We start from the raw sequence: 16,873 nt of genomic DNA, 5'->3' as shown, positions 1-16,873 counted from the left end.
GCGAGATCTCCGGCCGTCGCCTCCGCCTCCACCTCCGCCGCCACCGCTAGGTGGTGGTGAGGGAGACCTGCGAGGTGGTCGATCCGACTTCTTGCTTCCGCCTTCCGATTCTCCTCGGCCTTCCCGGTGCTGGCTCCGGCTTCTGTGGCTGCCTTCGCCATGGCGCTGGCTGCCCTGGTCGTTCCGGCTCCGGCGAGGCTCCGGGTCGCGGCTCCGGCGAGGCTCTGGGTCGCGCTCCTCATTCCGACTCCTCCTGGGCTCGGGCTCACGATCGTTGTTCTGGTTCCGGCGAGGTTCCGGCGAGCGCTCCCTGTTTCTGTTTCTTGGCAGCACGTTGTCGCGGATAACAATCCCACCATGCCCTGGGGGCCTGGTGTTTCCGGCTGGACTACGGCGGCGAGGGGGTCGCGGGTAACCATTAGGCGGAGGAGAGGGGTTGCGGTACTTGTCTCGTCCAGAGTACATTGCATCCTTTCCCTTTCTTGGATCTGACGAAGGCGTCTTTGACGGCACGGGGATCGGATTTGGGTGTTCCCTGGCTTTTCTTCTGCGCTCCGAGGATCCGGTGTGTGATTCATCGTCGGGATGTCGATTGGCGCGAGCGTCCTTCTGCGCGGTAGATACACAGTTATCCGGATTGGATTCTAACCTGCGCGAGGTATCCGCCTTGCTTTGCTGCTGCATTGCTGAAGCGACAAGTTTGCGGAGGTAGTTGATATCAACTTCTTCGTCTTTCTTTTTCAATAGCTCCGCAGCTTTTAGCATGTTATCCTTTGGGGTTTCCAGTGGCTGCTGCTCTGCGGGCGTGGCGAAATTGATTCTGCGGGGCGGAATTGCTTCTCTAACGATTCGATCGGCCTCAGCCTGCGCATAGGTCATCTTTACTTCCCACTCTTGCCTCATGCTCTTGACATGCTCGAGTGTGTCAGCAATTTCGCGATCCTGTCTTTCGAAGTGGTCCATCAAGTTTGCAGCTTCTGCCCTTTCATCCCTTATTGCGGCTGTGGTATTGGCGAGCTTCTTGGCTGTGGCCAGCATTTCCTTTCTCGTGGCCTCTAGAGCCTCCGGATCTGCGGCGTCGCCCGAGGTTATAGGTTTGTTAAGAACTGCTCGTGCAACCATCTCTTCAGGTGACAGGAGTTACTCCGAGGAAGAATCCCTGCGGGGTCGCTCCCGTGACATTGGAGATCCTTGGCGGGATGGCTGAGGGTCGGATTGGTTGGTTGCCTCTTCTGATCCAGGTTGTCCCAGCGCTGCTATGGTTGCGAGAACCTGCTTAGGCTGGGCGGATTCAACTTCAGGCTGATCACCGTATCCGTATTCCCTTATCTTGCGATCGAACTCTTCAGTATCCATGGAGGGGGTATCTCCCGAAATTGGGCTCAGATTGCCCAAGATCGATTCTTCAACCGGAGTTTCGCTTTCTCCGACAGGCTCAGCCATATGAATAAAAAGGTGCACATTGCAAAAATTCATATAATGATGACAATACTTCAAAATTCCTATAGGGTTCCACTGGATCAAAAAATTAACCTGCACAAATTACTCGTTTTATCTGTCTTTTGGACAAAACACCACTATACATGTACTGATTTGTAGCATAGAGGTCCAAATCTAGAAATTAGCAGGTTAACCCCTTCATTTTATGTTGTAACACTGCATTTACTTCTATATATTATATCAAAATTTCCCATATTATGTATGTTGTAATTTTTCAGCTACTTTATTTTTTAAACTTTTAAGAAAATTTTGAAAATTCCATCAAATTTGCCTGAATTTAAGAAAACTTATAACTCTTAGATCTCATCTACATGCTAAAAAAAACTAAACGGATGTTCTAAATTATTTGAAACTTTCGCATATCAATTTGTTAGCATGGACTATATATATATATTGTGTTTTGTTTAAAAGACAGGTAAAGCGATTAACCACTGCCAGTAGCCTCTCCGAATTTTGCACTTCTTGTTTTTTAACTAGTTTTCTTGAATTTTTTTTATTTTCTAGGTTTGTTTGATTTTACTAAATTCTAAATTCCATCTTTTTTAAAATTTAGGAATTTTCATTTCATTTTAGAATTTAAAAAATTTAATGATTTTTTTATTTTTTTTTAAAAAGTGTTTTTTTAAAAGAAGTGAACTTCTTCCAAAAAATGAACTTTCAAAAATGTAATGAACTTTGAAAAAATCAAGTGAACTTTCCAAAAAAATGAGTGAACTTCCAAAATTAATAAGTGAACTTCAAAAAATATAAATAAATTCTAAAAAAAATATAAAGTGAACTTCGAAATAGGGAACTTTTAGAAAATGATCAGTAAACTTCCAAAACAGTAAAGTGAACTTATTCCAAAAGTGAAGTGATTTGTTTTAAAAAAAATGTGAAATTCCTAAAAAGTGGAGTGAACTTTCCAGAAAGTGTTGGCGGAGGTGGGTAAATTTGTCGGTTGAGTGGATAAGGCGGGTTTAGAATATCTATTCTAGAACCTCTTGGTTTATTTTTAGGGTTTATGGTTTAGAGGTTAGGTAATTTAGGGTTCACTTTTAGTATTGTGCTGCTAAGTATTTGAACCAATGTTTGATTTAGAAGTCTGGTACCACGTGGAATTTTTACTGCAAGCATGATCTATATGGTATGTAAGATTCAACCAACAGATCAATCTGTAAGTGGAAGGAAAATCTATATATTAAGCTAAAGTCCTGAGCCATCTGATTTCATCGTGATTCGTGCACATGAGTTGCAAGTTGGATTGCATATGAGTTTTTTTGGGGGTTGCAAGTGGGGGGTTCGCATTTGAGACTTTTTCAGTTGCAAATGGGAATGCAACTAAGAAAAATGCTCCCACTTTAACCAGATATTATTTTCGGTTGAAAATGGGAATATGCAATGGTTTGAACGTGTGCCAAAATCTCGTGAAGTGGAATGGCTGAACGACCCAATATTAATATATATAGCCGTTGCTCGGTGGAAACATGTTTGCATGCATGTGGGGAGGAGAACGAAACAAACTGACCTATGCATGTTAATTTGCATGCAGGTGATGCGGTGGAAAACGAAGAAAATGGGAATGCAACTAAGAAAAATGCTCCCACTTAGTTTCACCACAAGGAATAGCATGCGATTGGAGAGTAATTGGAGGAGGGTTACTTCTTCTAATTAAATAAATGCACTTAGGAAGAATTTTTAGCGTCCAATGAGAAATTGTCTGGTGGTGATGCAAAACTAGCCTTTTAATTGAAGGAGGTAGTACCAAATTCTCATTCATTCTTCGGCATCCATCTACACTCTTCATCACGCATTCCACAGCGATCCATCGCACCCCCTCCCCCTCCACACACACACACTCAGTAGCTCTACCTCCACGCATGGACGTCGTGAATCATACGGAGACCCATCACATCACTGCCCATGGCACCACGACTCTGGAAGTTGTCTACACCAATGAAGAAGCTACTGTGGAGCGAATCCTAGCCATGTATGAGAAATGGCTCGAGAAGGAGAAGAACAGGTGTAACGGCCCCGGAAATACCCCTATTAGATTGTTTGTTGTTTTCCTTTTGTGCATCATTATGCATCATGCATCATATCATACATGCATATTCTCACCAAATAAAATTATTTTATAAACCTAAACTATTTTCTTTTCCCTCTCATATAGTTGAATAAAACCTTCCCTTCCCTTTCTTTTAACAAAACCATAACAAACAAACTATTTTTATTTTGGTATAAAAATGTTTGAGAATGCTTGCAAATTATTCCCCCCTCTCTTCCTCTCTGTATTCAAAATTATAATTTTTGTTTGAGAATGTTACAAACCAATTTGCAAAACAGTTTTAAAAATAAAGGAGAAAAGGAAAACCCCTCTCCCCCTTCCCAGGGCCTCTCTCTTCCTCTGGCCCATCTTTGTTCCAGCCCGAACCGGCCATCCTTCCTCTCCCTTCCATCCCGGCGGCCCAACCCACCATCTTGACCCAACCCGCAACGAAGGGGTACGCCCCCTTTCTGTGTCGTCTTCCTCCCCCTCACGAAAAGTGTGTGAGGCTGTGGTCCTCCCCTCCTCCCGTCACTGTCCCATGCCACCACCGCATCTCCACCACCTTCCCTCCCCCCTTTATCTTTCGGCCTCCAGAAAACCCTAGCCCCCTCTCATCTTCCTCCCTCGCGCCGCCACCATCTCTCTTCCCCTTTCCTTCTTCTCTCTCATGAACAGAAACACGCAAGGAAAACCACCAATGACCGTCCCCACAGTACTCTCGTCGCCCCGCCGTTCCGTTCGACCCCGCGCCAAGCCAAGAGTACCAGGAGATGCGGCTCGTTCTCCTCTTCAACCTGGTACAAGGAATCGAGCCGGGACGCTCCCAGTCGCCACCAAGCTCGCCGTTTCTCCTTCGACTCCTGCAGCGTTTATCGTTGATTTCGGCCACTCGGCTCCTCCCTCGGCGACCTTGAACACACCACCGTGCTCCTGGTAGGGTGGCACATCTCCTGAGCCTCTTCTCTATTCCGTTACCCCTCTATTTGGTTCTCCCGTTGTTGACCGCTGCCCGCTGCCACAGGAGCTCATCGCCGGCGACACTCCGGTGCCTCCCCGGCCAACCCACCAACCTCATCTGGACCGCCATGCCAAGGCGCACCCCCGACGCCAACTCCCCCGCCTCGGTTCGCCCTGAATCGCCGGATTCGTGGTCGACTAGATCTCAGTCCGCCATGGCCGTTCTGGCCCCAAGCTCCGCTTTGCCTGCTTTCAAAAGAAGGTGTCCCAGATAACATACAAAAATCTTGCAACAGCGCAGTGGTTAGCACCTTGGTCCTCAACCTGTGCAGCCCGAGTTCGAATCCATGTGATGCAAAATCCCACCCCTTTTGTTTCTCATTTCTTTCTCTGGTACCCTGACAGGCGGGTCCCTTTCATCAGCCTCACACGGAGCCACGTCTGCGTCTCTGCCTCGTCAGCGCCTCGTCACCTCCCTGGTCCCGCGGGTCAGCCGCACGGGCTAGCTTCTCTTCGGTATAAATTGTTTCCCTCTTTTCCCTGTTTTTCTGAAAATGGCAGGAAATGTATAAATCTTGCTAAAATCATATCTTTAAATCTATAACTCCAAATGCAGAGTGTTTTATATGAAAATTGATCAGAAAAATGAGAGGAACATTAATATGCCATCCATTCATCTGTTTGCATCTCGCATCATGTCGTGACGTGATAGTTTGTGCATTTCACCTCACATATATGCGTAGTATTTTGGATCTCCAACTTTGGTTTTCCCCGCTCCGTTTAACTTTGAAGTAGCGCACCCTTGCCATGATATGACATGCTAATCAACCATTAACTTTGTCGGTAGAAATGCAACTCCAACCTTAATTTGATTGTCCGGGGTTCCGACTCCGATTAATATGGATAAGTTGCACTGCACCATCGTTGCCATGCCATGCATATCAACTTGAGCATGCCGGTTCTTCTTCTGTAGTTGTAAGATTTGCATATGTTGTGTGTTCCAGCATTTGCTTCTTCCCGGATAGGATCACGAAGTGGTTGATGACCCACAAGTATAGGGGATCGCGATAGTCTTCGAGGGAAGTAAAACCCAAATTTATTGATTCGACACAAGGGGAGGTAAAGAATACTTATAAGCCTTAACAACTGAGTTGTCAATTCAGCTGCACCTAGAAAAGCACTAGTAACAGGGGTGATGTGAAAGTAGCAGTAATATGAGAGCAGTAGTAACAGTAACACAGCGGCAGTAATAGCAATATGAGAGCAATGGCACCGGAAAATAGTTGATACTACTTCCAATGACATAGAGAACAAGTATATTATGATGAGAGATGGACCGGGGTTCCCAGCGATCTACACTAGTGGTAACTCTCCAATAAGTGACAAGTGTTGGGTGAACAAATTACAGTTGGGCAATTGATAGGAATCAAAGCATTAAGACAGAACATCCAGATCATTAATTATGTAGGCATGTTTTCCGTATATAGTCGTACGCGCTCGCAATGAGAAACTTGCACAACATCTTTTGTCCTACCAGCCGGTGGCAGCCGGGCCTCAAGGGAAACTACTGGATATTAAGGTACTCCTTTTAATAGAGTACCGGAGCAAAGCATTAACACACCGTGAAAACATGTGATCCTCACATCACCGCCATCCCCTCCGGTTGTCCCGATTTCTGTCACTTCGGGGCCATTGGTTCCGGACAGTGACATGTGCATACAACTTGTAGATACAATCTAAGCAATAAGTATAGAGCTCAAATCTAAGATCATGCCACTCGGGCCCTAGTGACAAGCATTAAGCATAACAAGATTGCAGCAACAATAACTTCACAAACTTTATAGATAGACTAATCATAATGTATCATCCATCGGATCCCAACAAACACAACACCGATTACATCAGATGAATCTCAATCATGTAAGGCAGCTCATGAGACCATTGTATTGAAGTACATGGGGGAGAGAATACCAACTAGCTACTGCTAGAACCCGTAGTCCATGGGGGAACTACTCACGGAGCATGATGGAGGCGGTGGCGTTGATGGAGATGGCTTCCGGGGGCACTTCCCCGTTCCGGCAGGGTGCCGGAACAGAGACTTCTGTCCCCCGAATTGGAGTTTCGCGATGGCGGCGGCGCCCCTGGACTCTTTCTGGAGTTTCGTCAATTGGTACGGTGTTTTTAGGTCGAAAGGGATTTTATAGGCGAAGAGGCGGCGCAGTGGGGCACCTGGGGGCGCCTCACCATAGGCTGGCGCGGGCCCAGGCCAGGCCGCGCCGCCTTATGGTGTGGTGGCCCTCTGGCCCCTCTCCGACTCTTCTTCGGTGTTCTGGATGCTTCCGGGAAAAATAGGAGGTTTGGCGTTGATTTCGTCCAATTCCGAGAATATTGCCCGAACAGCCTTTCTGGAACCAAAAATAGCAGAAAACAGGAACTGGCACTGTGGCATCTTGTTAATAGGTTAGTTCCGGAAAATGCATGAAATCATCATAAAGTGCAAGCAAAACATGTAAGTATTGTCATAAAACAAGCATGGAACGACAGAAATTATGGATACGTCGGGGACGTATCAGCATCCCCAAGCTTAGTTCCTGCTCGTCCCGAGCAGGTAAACGATAAAAAGAATAATTTCTGTAGTGACATGCTACTTACATAACCTTGATCATACTATTACAAAGCATATGAAATGAATGAAGTGACTCAAGGCAATGATCTATAGTTGCTAACAAATAGATAACATATAGCAAAACTTTTCATGAATAGTACTTTCAAGACAAGCATCAAAAGATTGCACAAGAGTTAACTCATAAAGCAATAGATTCAAAGTAAAGGCATCGAAGCAACACAAAGGAAGACATAAGTTTCAGCGGTTGCTTTCAACTTTCAACATGCATATCTCATGGATAATTGTCAACACAAAGTAATATGATGAATGCAAATATGCAAGTATGTAAGAATCAATGCACAGTTAACACAAGTGTTTGCTTCTAAGGTGGAAGGAAGTAGGTAAACTGACTCAACATAAAGTAAAAGAATGGCCCTTCGCAGAGGGAAGCATTGATTGCTATATTTGTGCTAGAGCTTTGGTTTTGAAAACATAAAGAGAGCATAAAAGTAAAGTTTTGAGAGGTGTTTGTTGTTGTCAACGAATGGTAGTGGGCACACGAACTACCTCGCCAACCGGACTTCCAAGAGCGGCTCCCATGAATTATTTTTATGTTTATGCGGCACTCCTTCCAACCTTTCTTTCACAAACCATGGCTAACTGAATCCTCCGGTGCCTGCCAACAATCTCATACCATGAAGGAATGCCTTTTTATTTTAGTTTTATTATGATGACACTCCCCCCAACCTTTGCTTACACAAGCCATGGCTAACCGAATCCTTCGGGTGCCTTCCAACAATCACATACCATGGAGGAGTGTCTATTTAAGTTAATTAATTCGGGACTGGGAATCCCATTGCCAGCTCTTTTTGCAAAATTATTGGATAAGCGGATGTGCCACTAGTCCATATGAGAGTCCGTCCAAAGTAAATGACAAGGTTGAAAGCTAAACACCACATACTTCCTCATGAGCTATAAAACATTAACACAAATTGAGAAGCATTTTGAATTGTTTAAAGGTAGCACTCAAGCAATTTACTTTGGAATGGCAGGAAATACCACATAGTAGGTAGGTATGGTGGACACAATTGGCATAGTGGTTGGCTCAAGTATTTGGATGCATGAGAAGTATTCCCTCTCAGTACAAGGCTTTGGCTAGCAAGGTTGTTTGAAGCAAACACAAGTATGAACCGGTACAGCAAAACTTACATAAGAACATATTGCAAGCATTATAATACTCTACACTGTCTTCCTTGTTGCTCAAACACTTTTACCAGAAAATATCTAGACCTTAAGAGAGATCAATTATGCAAACCAATTTTAACAAGCTTTACGGTAGTTCTCCACTAATAGGTTTAAACTACATGCAAAAACTTATGATCTACTTGAGAGCTCAAAACAATTGCCAAGTATCAAATTATCCAAGACATATGAGGCATTTTCTGCTTCCAACCAAATAAAGATAAGTATTGTAGCTTCCAACTTTTATCATTGAACATTAAAAGTAAAACGAAGAACAAGTGTTCATATAAAAAGCGGAGCGTGTATCTCTCCCAAACAAGGATTGCTAGGATCCGAATTTATTCAAACACAAACAAAAATAAAAACACACAGACGCTCCAAGTAAAGCACATAAGATGTGACTGAATAAAAATATAGTTTCAGGGGAGGAACCTGATAAGTTGATGAAGAAGGGGATGCCTTGGGCATCCCCAAGCTTAGACGCTTGAGTCTTCTTGAAATATGCAGGGATGAACCACGGGGGCATCCCCAAGCTTAGACTTTTCACTCTTCTTGATCATATATCATCCTCCTCTCTTGACCCTTCAAAACTTCCTTCACAACAAACTTCTCATAAACTTCATTAAAGGGGTTAGTACTCAAAAAATTTGAATCCACCTTGGTCATGTAGTGGCACATTGCAAGAACTCAATAAAACATTAGCTACAGCTCTCTATGTCTAGAAAAGCTCGCTTAAAGTCCACAAGAGACAATGCAAAAAACAGAGACAGAATCTGCCAAAACAGAACAGCCAGTAAAGACGAATTTTAATAAAATACTTCCGTTGCTCAAATCAGAAAACTCAAAACTAATGAAAGTTGCGTACATATCTGAGGAACACGCACGTAAATTGGCATATTTTTCTGAGTTACCTACAGAGAAAACAGCCCAGATTCGTGACAGATAGAAATCTGTTTCTGCGCAGAAATCCAAATCTAGTATCAACCTTCGATTAGAGGCTTCACTTGGCACAACAAAACACAAAACTAAGATAAGGAGAGGTTGCTACAGTAGTAAACAACTTCCAAGACACAAATATAAAATAAAGTACTGTAGAAAAATAACACATGGGTTATCTCCCAAGAAGTTGCTTTCTTTATAGCCATTAAGATGGGCTCAGCGGTTTTAATGATGCACTCGCAAGAAATAGTATTTGAAGCAAAAGAGAGCATCAAGAGGCAAATTCAAAGCACATTTAACCCTAACATGCTTCCTATGCAAAGGAATCTTGTAAATAAACAAGTTCATGAAAAGCAAAGTAACAAGCATAGGAAGATAGAACAAGTGTAACTTCAAAATTTTAAGCATATAGAGAGGTGTATTAGTGCCATGCAAATTTCTACAACCATATTTTCCTCTCTCATAATAATTTTCAGTAGCTTCATGAACAAACTCAACAATATAACTATCACATGCAGCATACTTTTCATGATCCACAAACTCATAATTTTTATCAATCTCAAGAATAGTGGAATTAAAACTTTCAAGCTTACTTTTATTAATAATATAACAAGGCAGTTGATCAATCTCAAGAGATATGGGACTCATAGAATAAGTCAAGAACTCTCCAATCCCATTTTCATTAGTAGTACAATTAATTTTATCAAGTAACATAGGACCATCATCTAGAGATTTATCATAAACATTTGCTAAGCAAAATTCTTTAGTACCATGCATTTCGACATCAGGCACAAACAAAGCATTATCATAAGATTTATCAAAGTAGCATGGATTATCATATATAACAGTAGCATAATTATTTTCACAAGTTTTACTCATAGGTAGTATTTCAAGAGAATCCACAGGAACATAACATTCAACCTCTTTCGGTAAGCATGGAGGACAATCAAATAGTGTAAGAGATGAAGAGTTACTCTCATTAGAAGGTTGGCATGGGTAGCTAATCCATTCTTCCTCCTTTTGTTCGTCGCTCTCCTCTTCTTTTTCATCCAATGAGCTTTCAGGTTCATCAATTTCCTCCTCTTTTTCATCCAATGAGCTTTCAGGTTCATCAGTTTCTTCTTCCACCGATTCCTGCAAATTGTGAGTGCATTCTTGTGCATTAATGTGTCTCTCTTTATAATCAAGGATATAAGGATTCCTACTGTAGCATTCTATGCAAGAATTAAGGATAGTAGAGACATAATCTTTAAGGTCCTTACAAATAGCACAAGTTTCATAATTCTCAACCATGAAGGATTCTATCTCGGAGGCTCCCATAAATAAGACAAATTGTTCTACCTCTTCGAACCCATAATGAATATAGCAATTCCGGTTATAGTTCTTAATAAAAAATTCCTCACTAAAGCCACATTGAAATTTAAGATGTTTAGTATCCTGTTGAGAGCAACAGTTTATATCATGGCGTCTAAGCAAGATTCTAGCCATTGTATTCAATTTTTCTATCATAGCACTCATTATTTTACCAGTTCTTGATTCTCTATAACAATTATAACATTCCATAAGCTCCAAGTAGGTTGTTGGTTCTCCCATAACAACAGTTTTTAATTTTTAGGTTTTTCAAATTTTTATGGATTTTTGGGTATATGAGGAAAATAAAACAAGACAAAAATAAACTAAGCAAAAGTAAACTACGCAAAATAATACTAGACAGAAATAAACTAAGCACAAATAAACTAGACAAAAGTAAACTAAGCAAAACAAAATAAAACAAAATAGAAACAGAGAGAGAGGTAGAGTGTACTCCCCAGGTGAACTTATGAGTAGAGCTATGCCTCCCCGGCAACGGCGCCAGAAAACAGTCTTGATGACCCACAAGTATAGGGGATCGCGATAGTCTTCGAGGGAAGTAAAACCCAAATTTATTGATTTGACACAAGGGGAGGTAAAGAATACTTATAAGCCTTAACAACTGAGTTGTCAATTCGCACACGGAAAAGCACTAGTAACATGGGTGATGTGAAAGTAGCAGTAATATGAGAGCGATAGTAACAGATAACACAGTGACGATAATAGCAATATGAGAGCAATGGCACCGGAAAATAGTTGATACTACTTCCAATGACATAGAGAACAAGTATATTATGATGAGAGATGGACCGGGGTTCCCAGCGATCTACACTAGTGGTAACTCTCCAATAAGTGACAAGTGTTGGGTGAACAAATTACAGTTGGGCAATTGATAGGAATCAAAGCATTAAGACAGAACATCCAGATCATTAATTATGTAGGCATGTTTTCCGTATATAGTCGTACGCGCTCGCAATGAGAAACTTGCACAACATCTTTTGTCCTACCAGTAGGTGGCGGTGCCTCAAAGGAAACTACTGGATATTAAGGTACTCCTTTTAATAGAGTACCGGAGCAAAGCATTAACACACCGTGAAAACATGTGATCCTCACATCACCGCCATCCCCTCCGGTTGTCCCGATTTCTGTCACTTCGGGGCCATTGGTTCCGGACAGTGACATGTGCATACAACTTGTAGATACAATCTAAGCAATAAGTATAGAGCTCAAATCTAAGATCATGCCACTCGGGCCCTAGTGACAAGCATTAAGCATAACAAGATTGCAGCAACAATAACTTCACAAACTTTATAGATAGACTAATCATAATGTATCATCCATCGGATCCCAACAAACACAACACCGATTACATCAGATGAATCGCAATCATGTAAGGCAGCTCATGAGACCATTGTATTGAAGTACATGGGGGAGAGAATACCAACTAGCTACTGCTAGAACCCGTAGTCCATGGGGGAACTACTCACGGAGCATGATGGAGGCGGTGGCGTTGATGGAGATGGCTTAGGGGCACTTCCCGTTCGGCGAGTGCGGAACGAGAGACTTGTCCCCGAATTGGAGTTTCGCGATGGCGGCGGAGCCCCTGGAGTCTTTTTGGAGTTTCGTCAATTGGTACGGTGTTTTTAGGTCGAAAGGGATTTTATAGGCGAAGAGGCGGCGCAGGGGGGCACCTGGGGGCGCCTCACCATAGGCTGGCGCGGGCCCAGGCTAGGTCGCGCCGCCTTATGGTGTGGTGGCCCTCTGGCCCCTCTCCGACTCTTCTTCGGTGTTCTGGATGCTTCCGGGAAAAATAGGAGGTTTGGCGTTGATTTCGTCCAATTCCGAGAATATTGCCGAAACGACCTTTACGGAACCAAAAACAGCAGAAAACAGGAACTGGCACTGTGGCATCTTGTTAATAGGTTAGTTCCGGAAAATGCATGAAATCATCATAAAGTGCAAGCAAAACATGTAAGTATTGTCATAAAACAAGCATGGAACGACAGAAATTATGGATACGTCGGGGACGTATCAGTGGTGTTGTGAGATACGACAAGTTCTTCTGCAGCTTTTCACAGGCGAGCCCACCCCTTCACCTATTTTACTTTTACATGCTCTTTTGATCTATTGCTATCCTTATGTTGCGATTCTATTGTGTCACGTGGCCTATCCACCTGTTACCTATATGTCCGAGATACACCTCCTCGCCCTACCTTTTGTTTGTTGTTTGCCAGCTTTGCGAGTCGTAGGCGAGTTTAGTGTTTTTGTTGATATCTCGAAATGTTCGGGATATCTTGTTGGGATGTTGACACATGTACTACCTTTTCGAAAATGAAGTGGATAACTTTTGCTACAACTAAAATTGTTAAGGGTTATAATATGCAGAGGCATCTGTGAGCCCCTTTGCGAAAGCATCGGAACTTTGACTCGCTAATGTCCCCTAGGACCCGAGTTCTTGTTATCTGTTCCGAGATTGAGCGCTCTACCCATGCGTGGGGACGATTATTGGGACCCCCCTCACCCATTACCATTTCTCAAGTCTGTTGAAAAGGGGGCCACAACCTTGGTTTTATTTGCCTATGCCATGTATGACATGTTTTACTTACTGTTGCCTTCGGGTGTTTACTTCCTGTTGCCTTCGGGTGTTTATATTCTGTACTGTACCTTGCGGGACGTTTAGCGAAGCGTGTGGTTCGCACGCCTAGCCGCCGGCGCAAACCTCTGAGTCCGTCTCGGAGTACGGCCGAACTTCGATACGGGTAGCTTAGGCGGGTGGCCCCCCTAGACTTTTGATGTCTACGCCCCCTCCTTTTCCTGTAGACAGTGTTGGGCCTCCAAAAGCAGAGGTTTGTAGAACAGCAGCAAGTTTTCCCTTAAGTGGATCACCCAAGGTTTATCGAACTCAGGGAGGAAGAGGTCAAAGATATCCCTCTCATGCAACCCTGCAACCACAAAGCAAGAAGTCTCTTGTGTCCCCAACACACCTAATAGGTGCACTAGTTCGGCGAAGAGATAGTGAAATACAGGTGGTATAAATAAGTAGTAGCAACGGCACCAGAAAAGTGCTTTGCCCAGGACAGTAAACAAGCAGTAGTAACACAGCAGTAGTAACGAAGTAAAACAGTAAACAAGCAGCGATAGCAGTATTTAGGAACAAGGCCTAGGGATCATACTTTCACTAGTGGACACTCTCAAAATTGATCACATAACAGAATAGATAAATGCATACTCTACACTCTTGTTGGATGATGAACACCATTGCGTAGGATTACACGAACCCTCAATGCCGGAGTTAACAAGCTCCACAATTCAATGTTCATATTTAAATAACCTTAGAGTGCATGAAAGATCAACACGACTAAACCAAGTACTAACATAGCATGCACACTGTCACCTTCACACTATGTAGGAGGAATAGATCACATTAATACCATCATAGCAATAGTTAACTTCATAATCTACAAGAGATCATAATCATAGACTACGCCAAGTACTAACACGGATGCACACACTGTCACCATTACACCGTGCAGGAGGAATAAACTACTTTAATAACATCACTAGAGTAGCACACAGATAAATTGTGATACAAAACACATTGCAATCATAAAGAGATATAAATAAGCACTTCACTATGCCATTCATAACAGTGAATAAGTATTCTGTGAAATATAGCCTAAGAGACCCACACGGTGCACACACTGTCACCTTTACACACGTGGGACAAGGAGTCTCCTGAGATCACATAAGTAAAATTCACTTGACTAGCATAACGACATCTAGATTACAAGCATCATCATATGAATCTCAATCATGTAAGGCGTACTCATGAGATTATTGTATTGAAGTACATAGGAGAGAGATGAACCACATAGCTACGGTACGACCCAGGAGCCTCGATGGAGAACTACTCCCTCCTCATGGGAGACGGCGGCGTTGATGGAGATGGCGGTGGTGTCGATGGAGGAGCCTTAGGGGCACTTCCCCGATCTGGCGGCGTCTTGCAGAACGGAGACTCCTGTCCCCGGATCTTGGCTTCGCGATGGCGGAGGCTCTTGAATGTTTCTCGTACCGAGGCTATTCGGATCGAGGTATTATGTCCAGGGGCAATATATAGGAGAAGAGGCGGCGTCGAGGAAGGTCGAAGGGCGCGAGCACTCTAGGGGGCGCGGGCCCCCCTTGGCCGCGCCGGCCTAGGGTTTGGTGGGCTGTGCCCCCTCTCTGGCGGTTCTCGTGTGTTACGGATGCTTCGGGCAAAATAGGAACCTGGGCGTTGATTTCGTCCAATTCGAGAATATTTCGTTACTAGGATTTACGAAACCAAAAACAGAGAAAACGAGGCGGCACTTCGGCATCTTGTTAATAGGTTAGTTCCAGAAAATGCACGAATATGACATAAAATGTGCATATAACATGTAGATATCATCAATAATGTGGCATGGAACATAAGAAATTATCGATACGTCGGAGACGTATCAACTTTCTTGTTGATTTGGGAACGGTCTTGTTGTGAGACATCCACCTGTCGTAAGTGGGTCGAGCATGCGTATGGTTACATTTGGGCAACCCCTGCAGGGTGTACATCTTATCGATAAGCCGTGTCTGCGGTTATGGACGACTTGGAATTGTATAGCTTGATCATAGAACAACTTACACCTTATACTTGTTGTTAATAATCTGATAATAACTTGCGTAGTAATATAGCATTACTACAACCGATACCTAATAAAACTTGTCCACCATTGAGTGCCTTTTACATTGCCTCTTCGTAATTGTTGGAGGGGATATGTGTAATCGGCTGGGTTATGTTTGTGTAGTATTTTATCTGTCACCTTGTGCGCTCTCTTATCTTATCTGATTAGACGGATGTTGTAGCGTGTCTCTATTGGTTATAGTTTTGCTGCCGCTAAACCTACCATATAGCCCCCGGCGATATATATATTATACTCGCCCGGCGAGCATAGCGATTTCTAGTCTCGCTAAGTACGTGCCGGAGTTCGTTCCTTGGTACTTACTCTCGCCTTTTCCCCTTTCTCTTCTGCTTCCTCCCTCTTGTCGGCAACCGATGGCCCGACTTTGACAGGTACAAGATGACGACGTTAGCAAGGTTACCCTTCCGGCTTGGCCTGGGCAGGGTTATGGACGCCATCGGTTATCTTCAGGACTCTTAGTCCAATTTGTATCTTGTCCGTACACGGACGTATTTGATCTTCTGTATGATTTGAATCTTTGTATTGTATCTATTTGTATCTTGACTCGTTGGAGTCGTTGTTGTAATATATGTCTCTTGTGGGCTCTATTGTAATCCTGTTGTAATGTTACCGCTCGTGTTAATTCCTCTGGCATCACGTGTGTGATTCGTCGCGCACGTCGTGTCGGAGGGCGTCTCTGAATCGATATCTTGCGGATTTCGGCGGGATCGCTGGAATCCTCAGGATACCGGTTTGGGGGCGTCAGCCGTGTCCGCGGTTATGGACGACTTGGAATTGTATAGCTTGATCATAGAACAACTTACACCTTATACTTGTTGCTAATAATCTGATAATAACTTGCGTAGTAATATAGCATTACTACAACCGATACCTAATAAAACTTGTCTACCGTTGAGTGCCTTTTACATTGAATCTTCGCAATTGTTGGAGATGCGGTGGTGGCATGGGACAGTGACGGGAGGAGGGGAGGACCACAGCCTCACACACTTTTCGTGAGGGGGAGGAAGACGACACAGAAAGGGGGCATACCCCTTCGTTGCGGGTTGGGTCGATATCGATTCAGAGACGCCCTCCGACACGACGTGCGCGACGAATCACACACGTGATGCCAGAGGAATTAACACGAGCGGTAACATTACAACAGGATTACAATAGAGCCCACAAGAGACATATATTACAACAACGACTCCAACGAGTCAAGATACAAATAGATACAATACAAAGATCCAAATCATACAGAAGATCAAATACGTCCGTGTACGGACAAGATACAAATTGGACTAAGAGTCCTGAAGATAACCGATGGCGTCCATAACCACCTTCTGCCAAGCAAGGGTAACCTTGCTAACGTCGTCATCTTGTACTGTTTGTCGAAAAAGCGGGTTCCGGAAAAGAGGGAGAAAAACGAGGGTAAGTACCAAAGGCACGTACTTGCGAGACAAGACCAGCTATGCTTGCTGGTGGGCGGTGTAAACTTCGCCCGGCTATATGTGGAGTTTAGCGGCAGCAAAGCACTAACCAATAGAGACACGCTACAAC

General features: G+C 43.6%; 1 long non-coding RNA gene across 3 annotated transcripts; it reads left to right on the top strand.

The window, feature by feature from the left end:
- Window positions 1-4,073: 4,073 nt before the first annotated feature.
- Window positions 4,074-16,223, top strand: LOC127321592 (uncharacterized). Of its 3 annotated transcripts, none has more exons than XR_011755536.1 (4): window positions 4,074-4,462; window positions 4,551-4,789; window positions 4,892-5,002; window positions 15,706-16,223. It is a non-coding gene; the product is annotated as an uncharacterized lncRNA (long non-coding RNA). The 3 variants fall into 3 exon arrangements; XR_007864189.2 differs by lacking the exon at window positions 15,706-16,223 and adding an exon at window positions 5,491-5,531; XR_007864188.2 differs by lacking the exon at window positions 15,706-16,223 and having other exon boundaries at window positions 4,084-4,462; window positions 4,892-5,460.
- Window positions 16,224-16,873: the final 650 nt, after the last annotated feature.

The sequence above is a fragment of the Lolium perenne genome, chromosome 3 (assembly GCF_019359855.2).
Source record: "Lolium perenne isolate Kyuss_39 chromosome 3, Kyuss_2.0, whole genome shotgun sequence".
NCBI classification, from domain to species: Eukaryota; Viridiplantae; Streptophyta; class Magnoliopsida; order Poales; family Poaceae; genus Lolium; species Lolium perenne.
The sequence above is the reverse complement of the archived record's forward strand: the minus strand, read 5'-3'. Positions and strand labels throughout refer to the sequence as shown.